Source organism: Lissotriton vulgaris, chromosome 3_1, assembly GCF_964263255.1.
Source record: "Lissotriton vulgaris chromosome 3_1, aLisVul1.2, whole genome shotgun sequence".
Classification (NCBI taxonomy): Eukaryota; Metazoa; Chordata; class Amphibia; order Caudata; family Salamandridae; genus Lissotriton; species Lissotriton vulgaris.
Genome location: NC_141689.1, coordinates 498,672,043 through 498,698,289, shown reverse-complemented (window position 1 = coordinate 498,698,289; position 26,247 = coordinate 498,672,043). Strand labels below are relative to the sequence as shown.

At 46.7% G+C, this 26,247-nt stretch overlaps 1 protein-coding gene across 1 annotated transcript in view; it reads right to left on the bottom strand.

Annotated features, from left to right (window-relative positions):
- LHFPL2 (LHFPL tetraspan subfamily member 2) overlaps positions 1-26,247 on the bottom strand; it is a 406,613-nt gene that overhangs the window by 81,762 nt on the left and 298,604 nt on the right. The window contains exon 5 of the mRNA XM_086960742.1: positions 16,400-16,475. The gene's annotated coding sequence lies outside the window, so the exon portion shown is untranslated. The remainder of the gene's footprint in view (positions 1-16,399; positions 16,476-26,247) is intronic.

The window sequence follows — 26,247 nt, the reverse complement described above, 5'->3', positions numbered from 1 at the left end:
TAGAGTTGGTGCCCCTCAATCTTTTCTGTCACATCCTGGACCGGATCCTGGAGATTATGCGGTTTGTCAAATATATAGGATGCTAAAACTCTGACTGATTCTACTTTCAGGTGCCAACCAGTCTTGCCTCTCACCTATCCGTGGGGACTAGTTGCAATGCATATATCACAACATGTCTGAAAGAGCAGGGGTATGTGCAAGTAACAGCGGTGGGACCAGGTGCGGGGGGGATTTCGAGGGACGATGCAGAGGGAAAATGAAATCATTTTTTTTCCTCAGCATCATCCCTCCAAAGCCCCCCTGCACACGGTCCCTCCAACCCACTGCTTTTACCTGCATGGACCGTGGCTGGTCTGAAATAAATGCTAGTTTCTCTGGGGTGTGTACATTTCTAAATATATTATATCAGTCATTAGTTTCAGAGTGATCATGACTTCTGCCAAGTATCCAACCACATTCAACGTGTCTCTGGGCCATGTGTTAACCTGTAATAATCCAGCTTCCATTGCCTCCGTCTCTTCGGCTGTGCAGTATCCATAACCAGATCGAGGGCCGGACTGGCCAAAGCGGGCACCAGGCATTTCCCTGGTGGGCCGAAGGGAAGGGGTTGGTTTTGTGCCATGGGGGCCGTTTTGTCACTGTGGGCCAGTTGTGTGCAGTGCTGCAATATCAGCCCCTGTACCAAAAGCGGGAGCAGTGCTTCTTGCTAGCGCCCCCCCCCCCCCCACTTCCGGGGCCGGTTGAGCAGCAATATGCCCGGGCTGGTTGCTGTCCCCAGTCCGGCCCTGAACATATCCCATACTAAGCTGTCTTATAGCAGATCTCAGCCTCGTGTATAAGTCTTGACGACCAGTCTCTGCAGAAGAGATTGTGGTGGGAACGAGGGCCTACATGGAAAGACAAGCAGAGCGATTCTGCTGAAAAGGTCTTCTCGCCGATCGGTTTCTAAACACTAAAAATCTGTTAGTTCATTTACTAGCTTCTAAAGCCATATTTTTATGGATTCTTGAATAAAATGCCATTTGTTATTAGTTGGTCATTGATTGGTGACACAGATCTATCTATATATTGAAGAACTAAATATTTAAAAAGCCACTGGCACAGACTCCTATTAATTTTCTATTTTGTCTTTTTTTGCACAATCGCCGTACTATACACTCCTTTCCCTGGAACGCGTGGCTTGAAGTGTTCCATTTACTCGCATCAGTCAGAGAGATGTTCTTTTTAACATGAAATTCCAGTCAATGTTAGGCGAGTCTGTAACAGATAATGCATCAGGCCTCCTCTGGCCTGTGCTCAGATGATGACCCCAGATTGTTGCACGGTTACAAAAACAAGCCTCCCCGGTTAAAGAATTCACATCAAACTAGTACTGTAAAGTTTATGCACCAGGGTTGCAGATCCCCAAGCGGAATGGGCCCCAGTGTTCATCTGTTATTGACTTAAGTGACTCAAATCTGCATAGATTACCATTTGTTATGACAAAGTGCTCAGAGTTTAAGGAAATATTGAAATGTATGAACGTATTTCTGAAGGCAGGAACCCCTCGGTGTCGAATTTAAGTCTCCAGAGACGATTACCAAACACGAATTCGTCATCAGTTCAGGGAAATGCTTTGGCTAGAATTGAAAGAGGCTCATAGATTAGGAAATTCCCAAGGGGGTCCCGGTCATATGTTTCTCCTCTTCCCTCACTCACTTCTTTATTATCCCGACCCCCATGTCTGTAGGCCCAGTGAGTCCGCTTCCTCCACGTTAACTTGCGGGCCATTCATCTTGGCTGTAACAAGCAATCTCTTCTTTAGGAGCGAGAACAAAGTCTGAACCAAGAAACAGTCGACCAGAAGGCCAACACGAGTGTAAGTGCTGAGGAGATGGAAGGTGGCGTGTGAGGCTCCAGCAGGTGTCCAAGAAGGAGGAAGAAGGTGGCATAGAGGGAGAAGATGCTGAAGAAAGAGAAGCAGAAATGGAACGAGAGACAGCCAAAGAGAGGGTAGTAGAAGACAAGAGTGCACAAGAACTAGTGCAAGCGGACAGACTATTTGACTATGGGTAAAAGTGTAACAAACGTACCAACGTGACGTCATTCATAGTCATCTCAGACTGCTGTTCTGGGTGACATCAAGTAAACAGCTGATCAAGATGGGGGGGGGGGGGGGTGGGAGAGGACCTCGACATTGGACACAGTCCATTACCTCATCGGATGAGGGGGCGTGGGGGGGGGGGGGGACCTTGGCATTGCACACAGTCCATTGCCCCATCCTACTGTGCAAGCTTAGGGAGCTCGGGATCCATGATTGTTATATCACAAGTACTTCTGAATATCAAACCAAGATGCAACCCACACCCGCACCCGCACAGATCAGCATAAGATGCGGACAGGACGCCAGAATGGTGAGTGTTGTAAAATAAGAAAACCAGAGCCACATATATTAAACCCAGAAAGTTTTCAAATGTGTCAATCTGGAGTACACGAGAATACAACCGTGTAAACACCACACTGGGACACCATGCTGTAAACAATGGAAAGAGTAATACACCTTTCAACAGAAGGGTACACTCAGAAACGAACAAAAACCTCATAACTCGGACTGGTGTTGGCTCAGCGCCTCCTATGCACTGGACAAGCCTGGTTGCAAAGGCCAGCTCTACGGTACACTGGAGCTCAAGAAGTCTATTTTTGTAGTGCTGCGGGATAGCCCAGACATCGAGAACAACTACCTGGAAAAGTTAGTCCGGCCTCTGGATTCAAACCAAAACGGTGCTAGCAAGGCTTACACCCCCCCTCCACCCCCCCCCCCCACAGGAAGGCAAAATAACTCCTTGTATTATTATATGAAATTCCTGTGCTGTAAAGTGTACTTCCACTATGCTGTCTATGACCACGAAACACACAGCACAATATGAAAACACAAACCGAAAACTAACTGGGTCTCAAGAAAACATGACATTCGTTCGCATGGCAACATCCATCAACGAAACCATGGGACTCATCAGGGCGTTTGTTGTTTATGACACTCAATATTCAATATATATATATTTTTACATTGACAGTTTTTATATGCATGGGGTGCTTTAAAAGTAATAGTTTTTTTTTTTTTAAAACACAGACTGCTTTATTAGACGCGGGCTGAAATAACTCAACCTTAGGGGGAAGTCGTCAAGAAATATCGGTTTCTGCAGCGCAAACTGGCTGAAAAGTACATTTAAAATCTACAGCACAATGCCAAGAGGAAGTCCGATGAAGTCAGAAATCGCAAAGAAACTTCACAGGCTAGAGTCTACCGTTGTAAATGATGTAATAGTGTTTTCTTTGGAAAGGCTACACGGAAAGGAAAAAAGAAAAAAAAACTTTTGCTTGGATAATTAACAGGCTGTAGGTTAATGCTACTAGAACAGTTAGGAAAACAGGAACATAGGGCTGATGCTAAATGGAAATGAAAGACTTTAACTGCTGCAAAGACAGCCGCCCTCAAGTCTTCTGTTGCTGGGTCCTCATTACACAACAGCCACGCTCACATCTATGCACCCACCTACCTAAATTAGACAATTATTTAGGGTCCCATCAGGTTCTACCCACTGATGGGACCCTTGATTGTGCCACACACCGATTGACTCTTCTCTTGTGGAAAAACCTGAGAAGCATTATACAAATGTATTTAAGACAACCCGTGGCGATGTGCACACCCTCCCTACCTTTATAAGTGCCCATATCATGGCACTGGGCACTACCACTCTTCTGGCATGGGCCACTCGCAATCTTGCGTACAGGTACTCTCAAGAGTTTTGTTAAGCAATTTGCCTTTTCATTACAGGCTGTTAATGTATCAACAGCACTAAACAAGGAGGAGGATAAGTTCAGGAACCAGTAGTAGCTCATCAAGAGGGGCATTAGGGCAGTGTCCTACCACTTCTGCCCACATTCGTCTAGAAGTTAGATTTTTTTCCTAGTATGGCGTCCACAAAAGAAATTAAAAAGAATTTAGTAGTGTTCGTGAAGAACAATGTTCTTGATTTCATGAACAGGCTCTGCCTCCTCCCGGTGACAGGAGGTGTTGAGCTACAATCTATGGGCAGAGTAATATTAGAGAACATGGCACTCTGCCGATGGAAGTCTGGACTGAATGTGTTATGCTTGCAAGTGTGCGGCTGTTCCGGACAATCTGGGGTTAATCATTGGGTTATTGTGGCTCACGTGCAAAGTCCTGGTGCTGGCCTCCTGGATTTCATTTTTGGTAGTAGAGTGCGAAACCACAGCACACCAGGGAACGCCAACGGCAAACTACTGGCATTGATGTACTGGAGGCATTTCTTGATTTCCTGCAAATCGTAGCGGGCACTCTTATATGGAGGTGGCTCATAGGGCAAACGTTGAAGGTATATGTTGACATATTGGGCACAAACAGAATTTGGGTGTCTTTGGGTGTCTTTTGGTGTCCTATTGTTTATAATCTTTGACATAAAGAAGGAACTCATGGCACATGAGAGACACTTATGATAAAATGCTACTCCTGGTATAAAGGAGGTCATTCTTGACATGCGGGGCCACCCATTGTAAGTTTTGTAAACAGCAGGGTCAACTCCTCTGGAGCGTCAGGCCTTATTGACATGCCATGAAAGTAATGGCATATTTCACGAATGCCCTTAAAGAGCCTATGGATTTTCAGCAAGTCTATGGAAAAACTGGGCTTTAAAATGCACTGTCTGACCTAACTTTTCAAAAGTTTTGTTGCGGAGAACCCCATCTCTGAGTACACTTTGAGGACATCGGGCTTGCTCGCTTGAATTCGGCGTCAAGTATTTTCTCTTTCAAAGATAACAGAGTGCCACCCTCTGGAACAATGGTCACAAAACAAAGAAGTTCATTAGCTGCCTGAGAAAGGAAATCAACTACAGAAAGTGTGTGGACTAAAGCTAGTTCTTTGAGGAAGGCTACACTTCTAGTGGTGCTGTGAAGAAAACAAACTACAAATCTAGTGATAGATTCACCTGGCCAATTTTACAAAACAAATGAAGCTACCAGTCACAAGGTTATAATAGCAACCATCGTAAAATGCTAGAACATTATATACGATTTCTGAACTCCTAGGCTGGTACCTATAACATTTTGTCCACCATTTGGCAGCCAACGGTAGGCAACTGATCTTTCAAGAGTGGAGCAGTCTGGGCCCTCAAATTCAGAATATGAACAATCTTATTTATTTTTACAGCAGCTGCAGGCACCTAATCTGGTGGCAGGGGGCGAGTGTGCAGAGGTGCACCAGCAAATTGAAAATCTGGCAGGTTTCTAGATTCTGATGAAGGGGAGTGCACAGCATGTCAAGGCATGCCACTCTGAAAGGTCTCTCCTCCTGGGGTTCAGCTTCAGTAGTGCATCAGTAAAGTGGGCCAGCTACACTCATTGGACCTCGTGTGCCCTCTTTGATGAGAGACAGATGAAAAGAGAAAGCAGACCTGCTCTCTGGACCTTATGCTGGTTTTGTCCTCCATGGGTGACAGACAGCGATCCAATCCATGGGAGTTCACGCAGCACGTTTTTAATTGGGAATTATATCATACCTGGTTTGCTCTCAGGGTGTGGTGTTTTGCCCTTTTGAGAACCTTTATTTATTACTGGCCAACCTGGCCCCACAAACCAATAGGATATAGGCAACTAAACTTTCTCTCTATGCCTTCGATCGGTTGCATCCTGGGGCCTGGCTATTTATGGAGTTTCCATGTAGCCAGGGTTCTGAATGGTGCTGTTAAAGATTAGACTGCAAAACGTCAACATTATCGGCGCCATCTTGCCCCTTTTCCAAGCCCATTCGTGCGCGTAAGCGGCAGCCATTTTGAGCACCATGGCCTCCCTGCCCCTCGCTGATAGCCAGCGCGTCTCTCTCTCTCTCTTAACCTCGCAAGCATCCCCCCACGCACTGACAACCCCCGCTCTCTCATGCCTTGGGTCATAAACCCCTCTTCAGCGCAGCTTCACCACTGAATCCCATCCTGTTCCCAGCGCGACACCTCCCCTCATTCCTTTCATGGCCTCAGATCCTTTTGATGCAAACCCCCTTTTCCTGTGTCCCCGTTTGTCTTCCTTGTTCCCAGGCCGCCACCTGGCCCTGCGGATACTGTTTATTACCCTGTACAGTAGGAAGCTTCCCCTCCCCATCAAAAGACCCTCGAGCCGATCAAAGCCCCCACCCTATGAGATCCGATCAACCCCATGCATTCCGTGAATCGGCGGAATGCCCTGCTGTGCGACAACCATCACCTGTTGTGACCGGGGTGGGGAATCCAACTGTAAATGTATGTGGGAACGGGCCTGAAGGGGAGATTCCGAGGATGTTCTTTCAAATACCAAAGTGTTGCGAGAATGTGTTATGTGCAATAAAGGTCATAAACCCTAGTATAAGAGGCCAGGCCTCAGAGATGTGGTTAGAGCACCTCGTGACGATACTTGCTGTCTGAATTGATGTGTTCTCCTCCGGAGAGAATAAAATCCTCGTTTCCTGCCTTCCAGTCTCCAGCGCCTGCTTCTTCATTGATTAATATTGGTGGGTCATAGAGGCGATACCGCCGGGCAACATAAAAGGGTCTTTGGTTACTGGTTGTCTTCGGAACCCTTTTTTACAATGCTGTAAATTGTAGAGGGAGTTACCCTGCTAGTGAATGAGCTGCACGTCCATGGACCAGATCCAAATTGGCACTGAAACAGATGGGTAATTCTCATTACGAGTGGGCAGACTCCAAATCTCTTCACTGCCTTCCTTCGGGTGTAAATTGCACAGATCCAGTGTGTTACCGGGAGACCTCAGCCACGCCTTGCTGGCTGACCACAATCAATAAAGTCTAGTAAAATTAAGGAGAGACAATTCCATTCAAGCCACCCCATCCCTAAAGGGTGCCACAGTTACAAGAATAAAGTGACATGCACCAAAAAGCAGAATGCTGATGGAAACAAAAATGAAAGTGCATCTCTTTTATTAAGCATTAATAAAGCAAGGAATATTTACAAAATGCCAGTACGACAGTAAACAGAGTGAAAGAGGTAACATTGGTAGTTGGTGACTACGTTAAACTGAAACATCAGAAGAAAAGGGAAAAGGGTAGTAGTAAATGTATTCAATGTATTGGGCCCTACAGAGTGTTGGAATAGTTTGGCATTTTAGCAAATTGGCTAAATATGGAGAAAAGGCTAAAAGTGACAGAGGTGGGAATAGGAGTAAATGAGGTATCTACAACAATCAGCTGTGCTTGATGGATGTTGATGTTGAGAGGAATATAGTGAGCGAGAATGAGAGGAACATGTATGTCAAAGAGGACTGAGTATCCATATCTGGACGCTTGTTACAACACCCTAAAAAGTGTGAACATTATGTTGTGAGGTTTAACAGTTCTTAAGGGGTCGTACACAGTTCCAAGGGGTTGTTCAGGTTATATTGTGACCCTCTAAAATGTATAATTGTTCAATATGTTTCATTGTATGCTGTCTTAGACATTATATATTTTTTTATTTTTAAAGGGAAGAGAAGTGTAGTATCCTATGTCATCGCATTCGGAGACTCAGAAATCAATGACGGGATATTAGAATGGGGACTGAGACGGATGAAGAAGATGGCGGTGGTGGTTGTGCCGACTGCTCTCACTGAACATGTTGTATTACACCAATAAACTACATTTGCAACTAAGAAGTAGTGTTGGTAATATGAAACAGCATCTGTACAGATCCAAGAAGCACATTTTCCTCTACTCTCTTGCATGCCTGAATATTTTAGATATATCAGAATCAACTGCGCACCGAGTGAGTGCTCAACTACTGCAGGGTTCCTAGAGGGAATCGCAGACGTTTGCTACCAGGAGCAGATAAAAGTCCAAACACAATTGTGGAGTGACAGCCGCCACCATGACAAAATGGACCCGATGGTCCACCATGGGGGGACGAGAAGGATGAAGCACGCTGCATTGGCTGGTAAAGCAGCGCCACAGGAAGGCATTTACAGAGACTGAGCAGTATCCAGGACAAGTAGAACCAAGAGACAAGAGACCAGCATCACACTTGGCGAGAGCAGCCGAAGGACAATGCAACAGCCTGCAGGTACTTGGAGTCACTGCCAAAGGGCCTCAAGCAGAGGACTGTAAGGAGATGTGGCACTGCAGGCTCAACAAGAGCCAATTAAAGGAGATCATGAAAACACCCCCACCCGCCAAGTTGGCCCTACAGAAAGCAATTTGACCCTGTTGACTCTAGGGTCCTTGAGATGCCCTGCAGGTCTATGCCTGCACAGCTGAAAAGTTAGTATACGAGTTCCTGGTAGGAATTCATGTAAAGTGGGAAAATGAAAGAGACCCAGTCTAGAGTGAGTTGACCACCTCTGGTCCTCAGACGGTAGCAAGTGCACACAGAAAGCAGGTACTCCTCGCACAGTGCTACCCACAGGTGACAGTCTGGTGATGGGTCAGTCAGGAGGGCGACTGGGAACAGCACCGGAAAAAAAAGAGGTGCCCTGCAAAGGAGTGTGACTGGCGAATTTCTACACCCTTCCGCAGCCTTGGGTGCTGCATCTTTCCTGCATACTGAGTGGGATCCCGGGAATATCAAGGCAGATGGAAAGTGTTCGCTGTAAGGCAACTGCAAACAGTATGAAGGGAGCCAAGGAACAGTTTGCCCAAGTTAGGGTGAAACCAGTCAGATAAGCAACGAGTATTGCCTGGCTACAATGGCCACTGCCAGGGACAGGAAGAACCAAGCACCGAAGGATTTCTACCAAAACCCTGTGGCCCAGAAACCAGCATTACAAGGGCATGGCAAGCGAGTTGGGCACCCCATGTGGGACTGCAGCTGAAGACCTGAAAGCAAATCAACAAGGGAGGCATTGGAGATAACAGGTCACTGAGGACACTGGGGTTATACTTCTCGGTTGATTTCCTGATGCCAGCCGGTTCTCTCGCAAAAAGGAGTCTGCACTGCTTAACATCATATTCTTTACTGCTGAAGAGACTATTCTATCACAACGGGGTACTGTAGGTAGCCATTAAACGTTCCCATGATTGGTACCAAAGATTGTGGTGCACCCTGTAGTGTAGATGGACAAAACCATACACTCCATCAAAGGTGTTGAGAGATCATCTTGAAGATGTGGGCTCCACTATTGTCAAACTTTGGGAAAGTGTTAGATGACGTTACATGACCACGGCCATGGAGGGTTCTACAGATACTGCAGAGTGGACTGCACCACTCACTCCCTGATGAACACAAGCAAAGTGCTAATTTCAGGTAGGACTCTGGGCAATAGCATTGCTTGGATGTCTAGCTTCACCTTGGGGGTGCCCAGGAGTGGACATCTCACAGGAAAGCCAGGAAGGGTTCCACAGCGGTATGAATACAGAGCTACGAGACCTCAGGGTAGAAGTGAGCTATATAAATACAAACACATTTACATCTGTTGTGCATACTGCTGGCTGGCAAGCAGTCTTAGTGAGTTAAATGTGATTTCATGATCTCTGCCGCGACCCGTAGGTCGTAAGCTCGAATCCAGGCAAGGCTAACTCAAACCTACCATCCTTGTCAGATGGGTAAATGGAGTCCTTTCGTATTAGATAATATTAAGGCCTGCTATATACAGCGCCGAGAGGAGCCAAACTACTATGTGAAGAGCCAGAGAAAAATGCTATTAATAGTACTGCAGTGTTCGAGTCAAGAGAAAGGCAGACAACACCCCAGCGGTAGCATTGAAAGTGGATTTGCGTGGATTTTCACAAACGCCTGCTTCACAGGTGGGACTCCACTTGTGGCTACATAGAGTTCATTTTAAAATTAAGGGGAAAGTACATTTACAACGGTTTTCGGTAGCAGCAGAGAAAATCTACCAATGTAATGCGTGGACTTGGCCAGAGACATGATTACAGGTGCACATACTTAACACTTTTAGGGCTGCAGTCTTGCTAAGTGTGAAGCAGCTACTCTAGCTTTGACCATCTGCACACGCACCAAGTAGCGTTTAAAAAGAGTTCACTTACATAGCTCCAAGGCATGTAATTCCTCTTAAAGGCATAAAAGGCTTAAAACAATCATAGGCTACACATACTTCACCCAAACATCACAGCAGACCTTGACATGAGGCGCACTCCATCTAAGAGCATTTACTCCTTGACACCTAAGGACCACTTTTTTTTTTTTTTAAGTGCACTAACTGCTTTGAAAAAGAGGACACATTTACCTTTGGCCGGTAAAAAAAAACAACACCTTTTGTACTGCATTGTGTAGTAGCGCGCACTAGGGTATGCACGTCACGTAAGCCACGTGACGTGCCGTGCCCGCGCAGGGCTACGCGGCTGCGTAGTGGGTTGGCGCGGAAGACCGTTAGCGGGGAGTTGAGGCGCGGCGCTCTTCAGAGATAGACGTGTTCAAATAAAGACGGTTAACCTTACCTGATTGCAGCGTCATCATTGCTGGGTACAACGCAACATTACAATGGCGACGAGGGTGGGATCTACTATCCCTACCCCGCAGTGAACTGGCGACAACCAAGCGACCACCCTGAAAAGCGCGGCAGGGCCAAACAACTACAACCTCCTCCAGAGCCCAGAAAAGGGGTACGAGGAAGACACGTGGAGCAGCTAGCCACGAGGTATCGTCCATCAATCAAGGAACGAGCTGGATACCTTGGTAAAGATCGAGGGGGCTGACACAGGTGGTCCCCAGAACCGCGTGAATAAAGCAGAACGTGATAGTGCCCCGGGAAGCCCCAAGGGACAAACAAGCTATCAGCCCACGATCAAGAGTGAAAGAATGAGCATCCAAACTGGATACGCGATGGCGCCGGTGCAATTCCTGCCCAGGCCAGGAGAGCCGTTGATTAAGTGGGACGACTGGAGGGAGTACATCGACAACTTCATTGGCGTGCTAGAGGACGAGAGCGAAGAGACGTTCAAACCATCAAGAAAAAAACGTATCCTGCTGTTGAACCTAGGCCCGGAAGGATTGAGAGTGTATAAAAGTCTGGTGCCGAATCAAAGGGATGACATGGATGACGATGTATACGCCCACCCAATCGAGGACCTGAATGAACATTTCAAACCGGCGGTGTGTGTATCGGTGGACAGGTTCAACTTTCAGCAAAGAAAACAGCGACCAGGAGAGACGGTAGAGGAGTACGTGGCGGCGCTGAAACGGCTGGCAGCCGCATGCAAGTTCAACAACTGAGAAGAGGAGTTCATAAAGGACCAAGTGATAATGCACACCATGTGCGTTTCCGTGCAGCACAAGTTGTGGGCCAGCGGAGAAACCACCCTGAAGGATGTAATGGTCATTGTCAAAAGAGCGGAGCTGGCGAGGAGATGTGCGGATGCAACCAAGAAGGAGACGGCAACCAGCACCATGGTGAACAAGATTGACGAAGACGTGACCCGTAAAGACCAATCGACAAAAAAGTCCACGGAAAGGAATGGCGCCAAATGGAACAGCAATGGCGGGCCTTCAGGAAGGCACGCGGGCGCCAACCGGAAACCATGCTACAGGTGCGGTAACTGGACGCACGAGGCGCATGATAGGAAATGTCCAGCGTTCCGGGCCAAGTGCATGTACTGTGGTATAGTTGGACACTTCGAGAAGGTGTGCAGAAAGAAAGCCTCCAAGAACACGGTGAGACTCGTCGGCCAGGATAGTGACACGCAGGAAGACACACCGGAAGAGGAAGTAACCACGGTACTGGGCATATACGATCAGGTACTGGGAACGGATGTACAAGTCATGAGTGTGGATGGAAAAAGGTCTATGAAGCCGGTGCTGGAGATGTCTATAGGAGGAGTCACGATCAGTGTAATAGCGGACACCGGTTCGCCGTATACCATCATCCAGAGGGCTGTGTGGGAGGAGAAGTTTGCACCACGACTAGGCCCAGAACTGGAAAAGCTAGATATCCGCCCGGTCACATACAACGGGGACCGCATACCCATGGTGGGGTTCCGACCACTGAAGTTCGAATTCCGAGGCCGATCGGCCCACTGCAAGCTCTACATAGCGGAAAAAGGACCATCGGTGTTGGGATGGCTGGACCAGGGTGACCTGGGCATCAAGTTGGATCCAGGGGGAGCGGAACAGATCTTATTGACGGAACAGGAAGAGTGGCCTGACCAAGACAGGTGGAGGAAGACATTCCCCAAAGTGTTCGGAGGCACAGTGGGGAAGCCGGAGAAGTTCGCACATAGAATCATCTTGAAGGACAAGGCAGTACCTGTGGCCCACCGAGTCAGAAACATCCCCATAGCAGTACGTGAGGCCGTGCGAGAGGAGCTCCAAGAGCTGGAGAGGAAGGGGATCATTCAACCCATCACATGTGCGGAATGGCTATCGCCATTGGTGGTGGTCAAGAAGCCCAACGGGAAGGTCATGCTGTGCGTGGACCTCAGGGAGCTGAACAAGAATATAGTTGTGGAAAGATTCCCCCTGCCAAGGATAGAAGAGATGCTGGCCAACACCCGAGGCATCAAATGGTACTCCACCATCGACCTGACTTCCGCCTACCACCAAATTGCCCTGCATCCGGAAAGCCGCCGGCTCACGTCCTTTATCACCCCGTTCGGGTCTTACCAGTTTCTCTGCATGCCATTCGGACTGGCGTCTGCAGCGGCAGTGTTCCAAAAACTGATGCACCAGCTATTCCATAAGAGCACTGACGTCCAGTACTTTCAAGACGACATCTTGATAATGGGCCGAGACAAGCCCGATCATGATGCAAAACTAGGGAACGTGCTGCGGATTTTGGAAGGAAAGGGTCTCACCGCGGAATGGTCAAAATGCCGCATCGGAATGTCGTCAGTGACATATCTGGGACATGAAATAGGCGTGGATGGAGTGACCCCCAAGACGGAAAATGTCAAGGCAATCCGTGAAGCACCTCCTCCAATCAGCAAGGAGGAAATAAGATCATTTCTCGGCATGGCCGAGTACTATGGGAAATTTGTGCAACATTTCGCCTCCAGAACCCATCACATGAGGCAACTCACGAAGGAAAACACTGAGTTCAGGTGGTCAGCAGAAACACAAAGTGAGTTCGATGACATCAAGAAAGCGATCACAGAAGCCATTCCCCTTCAAGGGTATGACCCCCAAGGCAGAACGGTCCTAACTACGGATGCCAGTGATAAAGGCTTGGGAGCAGTCCTGATGCAGGACAGAGGGCAAGGACAGATGGAAACTATAAGCTTTGCCTCGCGCACGCTGTCGGACACAGAGAAACGATACAGCGTAATAGAGAAGGAGATGCTGGCAGTAGTGTGGGCCACTGCGAGGTTCAGGCAATTTCTGTGGGGCATACGGTTCCTATTGAGAACAGACCATAAACCTCTGCTCAAGGTGCTGACGTCAATTGGGAACGCTGAAGCCACACCAAGAATATTAAAAATGTCATTGAAACTACTAGAGTTCCGGTACGATGTGGAACATGTACCCGGGAACAGGAATCGTGTAGCAGACTACCTAAGCCGAGCTGCTGCGATGGAATCCAGTGATGGAGATACGGCAGAAACAGAGGAATGGGTGGCACTCACAGAGGACCAAGAAAATTCTATCAGCCTCACAGAATGGAGAAAGGCATACGAAGAAGACGCGGTGCTACAGGAAGTGAAGCAGTTTGTGACACAAGGCTGGCCTGAGAAGAGAGCGCTGGTGAGAGAACTCAGACCCTACTATGAAGTTAGAGAGGAACTATCGATAGGAGACAAAGGAACATTTGTGCACAGGGGGGAGAGAGTGATACCACCCGCCGACCTCATAGACCGGTTGCTGGACACACTCCACGAGGGACAACTTGGGATCTGCAAATTGAGGCTGAGGACCAGGCAAAATTACTGGTGGCCAGGAATGGACTTGAAAGCAGAAAGACACGTCAGAAACTGCACCAGGTGTCAAGGAGCAGATAAAACCTTAAAACTGCTCCGACCTGAGATAGGGAAGTTTGAAATACCAAAGAACCCTTGGGAAGAACTGAGTGTGGACATACTGGGCCCGGTTCTGGACATACAAGAAGTGCAAAAGTACGTGTGTGTCATGGTGGACATGTATTCGAAATGGCCAGAGATTATGATAAGAGAGACCATGGACACAGATACAATTATCAAGTTCCTAGCAGACACGTTTGTGAGAGAAGGCATACCCAAGGTGGTGCTTAGCGACAATGGGCCCCAGTTTAAATCAGAGAAGTGGAACAGTTTCATGGAAAGGAATGGCATAAGTGCCAGGCACACGGCTATTTACCACCCAGCAGGCAACGGTTTAGTGGAACGCTTTAACAGAGTGGTGATGGGGTCAATCCAAGCTGCCATAGCCGATGACAAAGACTGGGAGGCGGAGATTTGGCACATAATCTGGGCGTACAGGATAACACCTACCAGTACAGGATACAGCCCGTTCCAAATACTCCGAGGCAGAGAACCCTTCACACAGGACAATCGAGTGTGGAAAGAAAAGACAATCACCAGTGAATGGTCGCCCGCGGTGGTGCGAGCCAATCTTAAGAAAGCCCAAGCAACCTACACTAAACACTATGATCGCAGACGGAATGTACGAGCCACTGGATTAGAGAAAGGAGAGTGGGTGCGAGTGAGGTTGGCTAATGTGCAGAGGAAGGGAGCGAGTAAATACAGCAAGCCTATGCAAGTGAGAGAAGTAAGAGGCAGAGCGGCCCTACTGAGTGATGGCAACGTCTGGTCACAAGACCGCATGGCAAGATGTAACAAGGTTTTGAACTGGAATCAGAGAACCACGGACTGGGAGGATGAAGGAACAGAGTCGGAAGAGCAGGAGGCTCCGGAAGGAGTGCTCGAGGAGGATGGAGAAGATGCACAGGATCTAGAGACAAGAGAGCACGAGTCAGAGTGGATGGCCCGAGGAAGTAGGAGTGAAGGAGAAGCAGGCGCGGCCGCGCAGGAGTCAGAAGGAAGTAACGAATGTGAGAACACCAGCACCCCGGTAAGACTGACCCGAAGTGGCAGGGTGGTGGTTAAACCAGCAAGATACAAAGACTATGAGTTGAACAGTGGACAATGAGGAACTATCTCCATGTTGGGAAAAAAGGAGAGATCTGTAGTAGCGCGCACTAGGGTATGCACGTCACGTAAGCCACGTGACGTGCCGCGCCCGCGCAGGGCTACGCGGCTGCGTAGTGGGTTGGCGCGGAAGACCGTTAGCGGGGAGTTGAGGCGCGGCGCTCTTCAGAGATAGACGTGTTTAAATAAAGACTGTTAACCTTACCTGATTGCAGCATCATCATTGCTGGGTACAACGCAACATTACACATTGTCCTAATATGTGCAGCTACAAAGGATTATGATCGGTATTACAAGGAACGCTGTCAAACCACACTCCTAATGTTTCCTTGAATATTTCATTGGAAAATGTGCAGATGGAAAATGTGGCATTTTTGTGGAAACATCAATTTCCACAACAAATCCCCATTACTCTGGGTACATATAACTCCACCACGGTACACTTGCACCTCAGATTTACCGATCCCGACAGCAATTGTGATTTGGATTGTGGGAATACTGCACCAATATTCCCAGGCCACTTAGAATAAGGGCGTATTGAATAGATATTGGTAGAGACTTACCTAAAGTGACTCTTTGTCCGATTCGACGTAGGTTTACAAAATACCAATCGTGATTCAGAAAATTGGGTTTGGTTGAAATTCTACATTTGCAAGGTGCCCTAAAAAAAGCAACAATTTTGTGGGATTTAGAAACTCAAATCTAGGTTTAGTGGTGAGATTTTGGGTATTTCTTATTAATATTAGGGGTGTAAAAAAAACTCTCAATTTGCTTTCGTATAATTACGCGAAATGTTGGAAAAATTACATGAAATGTAAATCTGTCATTTAGTACTATATTTGAGCACGAAATTAGTCCTATGCAAAGAAACATTTTGCAGTAAAAAGAAAAAGAAAACAGTGGAAAAACAAGTGACAAAATCAATATTTGTTGGGATCTGGCTGTTCAAATAATCTCCGAGCATTCATGGTACAATTTTGCCATACATGGCATGTAATTGCGTGATGTGGTGTAAGGACGTAAATTAGGACATTTCGATAAACAAGAGTAATGGGAAATTGGCAAAATCAAGCATGATACGCCAGCCTAATAAAAAAAATATCCTACGTCTAATATACACAAAATGCCTACCTTCTGGAGAAGAAATAAAAGGAGTATTAGTAAACTTTCCAGGTGCCCCTCTACTGTTTCACTGCCCACTATCTGTGGTGAAAACGGACTGCACACTTTCAGGTTTTAGTGCTATTACAATGCCAACATAACATTTCCTGCTAGTTCACAGCAAAAAGCATGTTTATATTTGCAGTTTACAGAACTATTTTACAGCGCTTCCACTCAGAAGATTTTTTTTTGCTGTATTTTCTACTTACCAATGATAAGACTTGTTTCTTAAACGATTGTATTGCGATTAAAAATCAGTCCTCCAATTCCACATGTTCCACCAAACTGTCAAAAAAGAGAAGAAAAAAAACATCGTTAGCAAAACAAAGATGAAATATTGACTTTTTTTCCTATCACCACCTCGGACAAGCAGAAGGATACTTTCTTACAGCAGAGCTTTACTACTCTGCGGAAAACATTTTTCCACTAGTAGTTGTTGGATATTATTAGGATACATGGTTAGAAGGAACAAAACTGCATTAGCAACTTTAAAAATGGACGGGGAGGTGAGAGGGAAGGGTGGTCCTAAGAGGGTCTAACCGGGCCCCTTCTGCAGTCTCCAAACCGCACCATCAGTTCCTGAGAGTAAAAGGTGAGCGGTGTGGCGCAGCGGCCAGTGCGGCTGACTCCCGAGCGCGGGGCTCACGATTCGATCCGCAGTGGCAGCTCAGCTCAGCATCATGTTACTCTGGGGAAGATCTCACTTAATCACCCCGACATCCCCCAGCGCCTTGAAACCCTTAAGGGTTATTATAATGGTTTGTAAACCTGTAAGGTAGCAGAGGCAGACATGATGGACAAGCAATGGCAGTTCAAGACAGTTTGTTAACAAAACCATTAGGCAGAGATTTCACCGAGGGACAGTCACCAGTGTAATGGGTGCACCTACGACTGTTCCACAGTGAAAAGTACTAGAGCCGCGACTCGGCATTGCGATTTATGATGGATTAAAATTATCCAAGAACAGTGTGCCTGAGATAATCTGCATTGCTGTGTTTTCCACTGCCTTTAAAGGGTACAGTTGATTATTTGGGGAGCCCATCACGAGGAAGTCCTCACGGTCCTAGCTCAAGAAAACCAAAGGATGCATCACTCAGCATAGGTCAGGGGTGAACTTTGTGCTCCTAAAAATTCAGAGTTGAAGCAGTGTTCGTGTGACAGCAGTTCTGATGTGTAGATCAAGGACTAGTGAAACTCCCCCTGCACAAAGAGTTCAATCCCCCAGTAAAAGAGGAGGTGACAGAAGGGGGCTTTCAGGGGGTTACCCTTTAGATTGTGTAATCTGTAGTGCCCCGATAGAATCTCAGTGAACTATGTAGGTTATCCCAATTCACCATGCCAAACCCTTTTATTTTCTTTATGGAGAGGTTTAGGTTTTGCTGTGCTATTAACTAGTGCATTGCAACATGTCCCCTTCTTGTCTAATGTGACCTCAGTGGACGCTTCCAGCCCTTGCCCTCACCCACAGTAGCCAAGATTCTAGAAAGTGAGCTGCGGTTGGATGGTGGCAAATAATTTCTCTGTGTGCTGAACAGTCAACCTAATTTCTACTGCTGAAGAACCTTGACTTTTAAAAAACGTATAGACTGGGCCCAACGTGCCAGAACATGTGGCCTCTGGAGCTTCCTGCTTTGCAGAACTAGGGGAGTTTCCACATGGGGGCATTATCTGGCTTCCTCAACTCTCGACTAGAAGGGGAAAACAGAAAAGGGATGAAATCTGCTTCCTCCAAGTATGTGAAATAAGTTTTCAGATCCTAGCTCATTCACAGGGATCTAAGCAGAAAGGGAGATTGTAGAAGATCTGTGCAGATGGGTTGGAGCAGGATGAGAGGCCTCTTTGTGCTCAGTTCTCCATTGTCCGGGTCCGAGCACCGGCAGTTATTTTCAGAGGGCCTGGAAACGGGTCTCTATCGGGCTCTATTTTCAGGCCTCCAAAGGTAGTCAGTTTTTTTTCCCCTCGACTGCAGTGAGAGCATGCACATCGATGTGCCCATGCTCACAAACAACTTCGGAAGCACTGACGTCTTACTTTTTAACAGCGCCCCTTACCGCGCTTTCACTTTCACAGTAGCCGTCGGGCTGTCCCTGCACTCATGACCTCCCTCTCCCCGCCCCCACTACTCGGCAGCAGAAGCCAGGAGTAGGTGCACCACCGGGTCACAACTCTGTTTTGTAGGAAGACGAGCGGACGGCAACTGCGTGGTAACTGGCACGGGATCATCTAAAAGCCCTTGGAATTAATGTTGTGCCTGTGAAGAAGCGTTTAAGCTTGCATTCCAACCTCCATAACTGATCACAAAACTACCCCAAAGGCAGTGTGTCCAAACACGACAGCGTTTTCATTTAATGGCTGTGTTTTTTTGTCGCGATCAGAAAGGCACAACAACATGCCTCAAATGTTATTCAAACATACAAGTGTGCTTCCTTCGCCGTATTATTTGACATAAAGTGATGAGCATAATTTGGGCAGACACTCAAAAAACCACGTTCAGGCAATAAATAAACATTCATATCACCAGCCGATAAACCAAAGTCACCCCTCCCTCTGCCCCCCAACTGCTGCAACTGCTTCGCACTTCGGTACCGGCTGCAACGAAAATAAAAAGTCCATTTGGGTGGCTCCTTTAACCAAGTGTATTTCTGCCTAGGTTTGGACAGTTTCACAATTATTTCGGATCTAGTCACTTTGCACCCTTCCACCTGTACCTGCGATCCTTTAATTAACAGCGCGTGCAGAGATGGGGTCAGCCATTGCTGAACAGCCTCACCTCCATTTTGAAAAGAATTGACAGCGAATGAGGAAAAGCAAAGATGTGCACCTGCCCGTTGGGACAGGAGCGGAGTGGTGACATGAGTTTTGTTATGCTAGGGGACTCCCTTTGATTTCATGGAAATAGAAAAGTTCACGTACCTACTACCTAAAGAACGGCTGTTTGCTGCGAAGTGCTGGTACTCCAAGCATAAAAAATATTGCAGCACTGCTGAGAAGTGCAGGTACTCCTTCTCTCCCCTTCAAGTTACAAAAGTGCAGGCACTCTGTACCGGAGAGCACATGCCCGTTTGAAGCACTGGATAGTAAATTAAACTTGCCCTGCCAAGGACACACAAAAAAGGCCCCCGCATCCTAGCACTCAAACAAAACCAATGTGAGCTACATAACTTTGACATATCTCCTTTGTATTTTAGGCTTAGTTTGGGCCCTAGAGTCAGTCAGTTTTAAAAGTGCATTTGTTTCATGTACTTTGTGAAACACGTTATCTATACTACTATTATAAAGAGAGAACACAACCCTTTTGGCAAGGTAAATTCGGGAACCACAGCGCCAATCCGCACACGCGATACATCCTTGCAATTGTCAGGGTGTGTAGATGGACAAAGGCTACATAAAAATTTAAATAAAACGTAAATTAAAAAAATTAACTTTAAAAACAAAGTAGTCCCCTGAAAGAAGCGCCGGCCGCGACGTCTGCGTCATGACATCGAGAGCGCGGGGAGGAGCGGCGTTCCGGAGCAACAGGAAGAGCGGAGGACATGATCGCGGGGAGGAACTGCGGACAGGCGGGGAGGAGCGGCGGACAAGCGGTAATGACCAACGGTAAAATCAGCAGCGCGAGGAGGAGCGGCGAGTAAGGTATGTGAACCTGGAGGGACGGGCCGAGGGACGTGACCAGCGAGAAGCGGAGGAGCAGTGGAGCGGTAACATCAGCAGCGCGAGGAGGAGCGGCGAGTAAGGTAAATGAACCTGGAGGGACGGGCCAAGGGACGAGCGGAGGGACGGGCCATGGGACGGGCCGTGGGACAGGCCTTGGGACGGGCCGAGGGACGGGCCGAGGGACGGGCAAGCATGAAATGCTGCCCCCAGCCCCCTTCTGCCCCAGGCAACGCTGATTGCTGATGGCTAGTTGCTGATATAAGGTGCTTAATGTAACTGCTCACTCTCAGCTTCGGTTGGCAGAGCACATTTTAGGTTGTATGTTTAGTGCAGGGCTTGAAGTGGGTCGGGTCTGTCCGGGTCTGAGCACTGGCAGTTATTTTCAGGGGGCCTTGAAACGAGTCATTATCAGACTATTTTCAGTCCTCCAAAGGTAGTCAGTTTTCTTTTTTTCTTCTTCCTAGACTGCAGTGAGAGCATGCACATCGATGAGCGCATGCTCATTTTGCTCACTATTGAGCAGCGAAGGTAGTGAGCATGCAAGGTGAGCTGCGTTGTAGGAGGAATGCAGCTTTAAAAAGAGAGCCATTTTCGCTCAGGATTTCCCTTCTTGCAGCGCAGGTGCAACGTCGTCGTGGTGCCAGCCTTCACATCGTGGGATGATTAGGAGAGAGACGACCACAGGCAGCCTGCTCCAGCACAACCCTGCTCTGACTGTTCACACTGGGCGTCAAGGCTGCAGTGTAATCCAGCAACAATTGAAACGCAGAGAGAGGAACTAGTCTGCGTGATCCTGCCCCAGCCCTAACACAATGCTAGTTATCTGGATTTAGATCACGCCCTACTTGGATAGACCACGACCCTTTACGTGGTTTGCCCGCCCATTTTAGAGCACCCCCAGGTTTTTTTTCCCACTGAAAGCTCTGTTTAAAGTGAACGTTGTCTTAAAGAAAGCACTTCTCGAAACAAAATAACTGTGTTGAGGAGGAAATGGCCCAGATTAGAGAACTGTATCTGTTTCACATTTAAGTTTATGAGCAGGTTGGGTCTTGCATTACAGCTGCTTCACACAGTTCTGATTGTGCAGTAGCAACCAGAGCAGCTGTCACTAATTATAATTACTGGTTAGGTTGCGTTTTAACCCCTTCCAAGTGGGGCTAATTCACCCGCGATGCGGGGGGCACTGTGGTACTCATGACGAGTCCAGCTCGTCATGCTGTACAGTGGAGCTGTGCTCATGACGAGCTGGACTCGTCATGACTCCGCCCACTCCTTGAGAACGCCCGCACAGGCGGGGAATTCGCCGTGCGTGGGAGGCGCTGCGGCAGCATGACGAGTCCAGCTCGTCATGAGCACACGACCGCCGTGCAGCATGATGAGCTGGACTCGTCATGAGCACGGAAAGGGTTAAAAAGGTATCCACGAAGGATACGATATGGAATACAGCATGTGAAAGAGAGGTCAGAAGAACAACTTCAGTAACGAAACTACCCTGCACAATGCACAATCCAGACTTGGCTCTTAGCATGCCTGCCCCACAAGGACACAAGACAAGAGATACCCTAGCTGCATGCGCCTCGCCTAATGCAATACGAGGAAGGGAAACTAGGGCCACCATCTTGGATGCAGTCATGTATTTGTTCGTGGCACATTAATAAAATGCACCAAAAGAGTGCAATGTATTTGTAGTATTGTTTCTGGCCCTATCCACTACAATGAAAGAGCAGTGTGGAATTTCTTCACCATGATAAGCTCCCTAGACCAGTTTCACGAGGTTTATGCAAGGTGAGGTTTTCTGCACATGTGTTTAGGACTGGCCTGCAGGCCACTTTAGTAAGAATGTTAGGATCATGTAATAAAATAAATCATGATTAAAAATACTTACATATTTACAGACATACATGGGTTTTTGGTTAGCCCTCTTCACACATTGGTTTGTCCATTTGTCATTCACATTTTGCTTCTGGCCACCACAACCTATAGTATGAGACAAAGAGGCCGTCCCACTTTAAGCATCGTCTCGCTGAAATGGGTGATGGCTTTTTCCTGTCAACCTGCACATCCGCCTAAGTAGAAGTGCACTTCAATGGCAGCTTATTTAGTCAATCCTTTGCTTTGCCAGAGCTTTTTTTCTTTCCATTATCTATCCTTTTTTATTGTGTTTAGTCTTGCTTATGGGCTTTACAGTAGATCTTCAGATTACAGTAATTAAACCCTTGACCGTGGCACAAATTCCGCCGCGGTGCTGGGTAAATAATGAGTGCGCAGGGTTCAGACGGCCCCCAGCCGTCCTCCGCACACGCCCACTGTGACGTCAGATGGCCAGTTATTCTTTTTGCCAAAGAGAACCACGTTTTCGTGAGATATGCAATATAATTAAAAATGGTTTCTATACCAGTTTTAAGTACATCTGCCTGTTAGGTAGCAATATTCTATTAGACTTTTAGTCGAGGAATACTTTTTTTAAATTGTAATTTGTTAATGCAAGTGTATAGGCAATAAGTTTGGATGGCATTACTGTTTTTTTTTCTCTCATTTTTCAGATGTGCACAATAAAAAATAAACTTAACCATCACGCCAGCTTGCCAAAGAAAGACTTAGTCACTTTTTCCAATGTTTGTTTGCATACAAGGATGAAGTGTTACAGAGATTATCCCAGCTGATTTCCATTTGCTACTTGGAGTCGGTTAAAAGTGTGTTATGGTGTATCTTTTGTTATTTAGTCAGGACTGAGGAACATGACTTAAAGGCAGAACTACTGGCCGTGATTAAACCTATGGTTCACCTGCATCTAAATTGGGCGCACCATTATCTTGGAGGTAAGCATACTCCGTTGCCATTGGTTAAAAAGTTCTGCAATTGTTAGTGGCTGCATTGATAGTCTTTCCATACTGTACTATACCAAGACCTTCATAATATTGCCTGCCCCATTTCTATCATAGTTCAGATTGACTAGACTCGAATTAGCATGCCATCTGGAATCCTATCGGGTCAGGGAAGGTTTCTTTCACCACCCTCATTTTAGAAGTCTCGCAGGCTCTTTTTGGCTCTCAGCAAAAGCCTTTAACCTAAGGCTGTTAAGAATGCTTTCTGCACAGATCATTTAGATTGTTGAGAAAACCTCCCCTTCAGCAGAACACTACTGATGTGCAAAGACTTGAATGAACGACTCCAGATGCAAGGCGCCCATGGACAGACACAGGTGCAACAGTCCTTCGCAAGCTAAGGTCACAAAAGTGATTGTTATACATTTTGTAACACAATACTATGTTGTTTCCTCTGGAATGTGGACTTCTCACATGTTCCGAGCTTCAGCTCCTGAGCCAGCCTTCCAGGGCTGTCAGTTGATGTCTGACTGGCTGAGGGACAGCAGCGATGAGTTGTAGAGAAGATTTCTTAATACACCTAGCGTTTACTCACTCATCCTGGTGTCCTGTCCAATGGGTGAGGGCGGTGAAAGAGTGATGAACTCTAGTGGATCAGGTCAAACATGCACATTTAGCTTACATTTCATCTGGATGTTAGAACACAAACCAAACATCCCTGTGCATGTTTGATAATGTACAGCTTCAAATAGAGCGCACGCTGAAAAAGAACAGTGTTATCTGGAAATCTCACAAATCAAGGTCACAATTTTCAATCGAGCAGTGATCCTCGGTGAATGGCGATTACAGGGGTGCGCGTGGGTCTTTTGAAGTGCTTGGTGGGAGAGACTGGCAGCTCCATCCTCCAGCACCGACATCATCATGAAGGAACTGGCCAAGGTGGTTGATCTGGGCTCACACTGTGTCCCATAAAATTCTACAAGATATTAGCCCCTCATCAGAAAGGTCTGAGTAATCTTCTTGAATGTTTATGTTTATATAAATTGTGTCAAACCCATTCAGGTAAAACAATACTATGGGTCTCCAAGTAGAAAACAGTGTTGCCCTGAATATAGCTTGAACTATTGTTGTGGACTGTGCGGTGGAATAAAAATAAGATTGGAGTTAAAATTCTAGAAGACCATGACGTCACTTAGGTCGCCGCGGGCTGGGTGAAGACCTGAGCCTATTCACTTCAGTGAGTGTCTGCAGCTGGTCACCAATTACCAGGACTGAACCAGCTCATTTTGTGCGTTAATTAGATCTTAAGACAGTCTGAGGAAAGATGTAACTTTTAGGAAAGATGACCGCTTGTATAACTCGGATTTCAGTTGTAAAAAAAAAAAAAAGTATATGTTTTAAAAGCATTAAGCCACTCAATTGTTATTTTGCAGCCACACTTTCAGGCATCAAAGCATTTTTGGGCCTGGTGTATTTGAAACAATCACTAGGTGTGCTTACTTTTGTGTGTTCGCATTACTTTTAGGTTACAAACCCTAACAAGGAGCGCAACTTTTTTTGGTTAAACCAAACATTTCTACCGCCATGACAGGCATGTGGCTGCATTGGCATCTTATATGAAGTAGTGTGGCTCACTGGTTAGAGGCGGCAGACCCGAGAGCAGAGGACGGCCCGGGACCAGGGTTCGATTCCCGGCGCGGCAGGTTTCTGGACCCGGGTCAGCGGACTCGATAATTCTCTCGCCTCGGTGCCCACTCTGATCAGCGATCACACTCGGCAACTCTGGGCATTAGCTTGCCTCATCTTCACTAACGGCCCCACCAGACCGCCGGGGATGCCTGGTCTCACCCTGGAGATACCCATTAAGGGACCATCTCTCAGGGAAGCCAGGAAGGGTTTCGCAGCGGTCGAAGCGCCTTGGGACCCTACGGGTAAGTAGTGCGCTATATAAATGCCTATACATTTACATTTACATATATATACTGCGCAATCCCCACGGTAAATAGAGTATTGTCGCTTTAAAAAGTTGGCCACGCCCTCTCGGGGTTAGATGCAGTTCACGGTTATTATTTTCCCATCTAAAAGCTCTGAAGAAAATCTCATTTTCTTTGCTTTTATTCTCACTGCAACCACGTAATTCGACTGTATGCATAATGGATTAGCTTAGTCAAAGCATAATTCTTCCCCTTCGAGGGACTGTGAATAGCACTGTGTGGTATGAGAATTAAATGCCTGTTAATGCCCATTGTTAATTGTGTGAGGTGCCAACTTGAAACTTGTTTTATAAGCAAGCGTTTTATATTTTAGAAGATTTCTGAAATGTTACTTGTGTTGGAAATCTTTGCTGGTTTTAGTAGTGTTAAACAGTAAATGAAAAGCACCTCACAAAGTAACATAGTTAATAGTTCTGGACAGCAGGGTGCTTGTCCATGCGCTTGGTCAGCATCATCGTGACATTGAATTACCCCTGAAATGTCGTCTTACCATGGGTCACTGGAAGCAGCTCACAACATGGTGAGGGGGGTGTTTATTTTCAGATTGAGAGCTCCAACTCTATTTTTAGGACTCTTTTCTACTTTTTGAGAGCACACTTGAATGGTTCCTAAAATTTGGACATAAAAAGAAATAAATTTGCCTAAGAAGGGTATGATGCAGTATCCTGTAGAACAGTTCCATGCAGGTGGATGAATGAAAACACTTAACATATTCTGTGGATGCTCTATCTCTAAGCGCTGATCAACAATAGGCCTGCCACACGGGACAGGACAAACATGTCCTAATAGGAAACACTCAAAGGTGGATTGTAAGTCGCAAAGGTGTGCATTCTCTGAACGCGATTCAGAAGGTTCCCCAGAGTTTTATATCAGTTCACGGATCATGGAGACTTCCCACAGATATGTATAACACTTGAGAGGAGTGGGAAGCTGTGAAAAGGAACCCCTCAGTCTCTCAAATTATGACTAATGCCTACAAATATGGAGGGTTAACCTTAACTGTGATCATTAGAAGGATCCTGGCATATCAGATATGTGTATGATCCTCACCCATGTAATTAGTGGGAACCTGGCATATTGTAGATTTTTTTGTAGCATCCTCACCCACAAGTACCACCTGTGGCATGCATAATCAACGGATCCTCACCTACTGCACCTAGTGTGAGTGGGTGGGCTCGATGCAGTTTGTTAGCGGAGCCCTTAACTACAATTTAAGGGATTTATGTGAGAATTAAAAACTCCTTCTGAATCCTCTCCTAGTTTACTTTGAGGTCCTTTGGCAAGGTTAAAAACAATACGATGTGTCTGGGTATAATTACCCAAACTTCAGTGGGTAGACATGTTTCAGCCTTTTGTGTGCCTTGAAGGGTCGGTAGGCTTTCTTCAGGACCAATGTATATATTTTATCCCTACAGACTGTTATTTGGTATTGCCAAAGTCCAAAAATGTTTTTGCACACACAAGTATGAAGCATGCACGCAAGCTACAAACCATTGCAGACCTTTTCCTCTGTATTATCTAGGACTTTAGAAGATCTCATTTATAACTTCATAGGGGTCTTTTCTCGCATCTTTTATAGCGTCA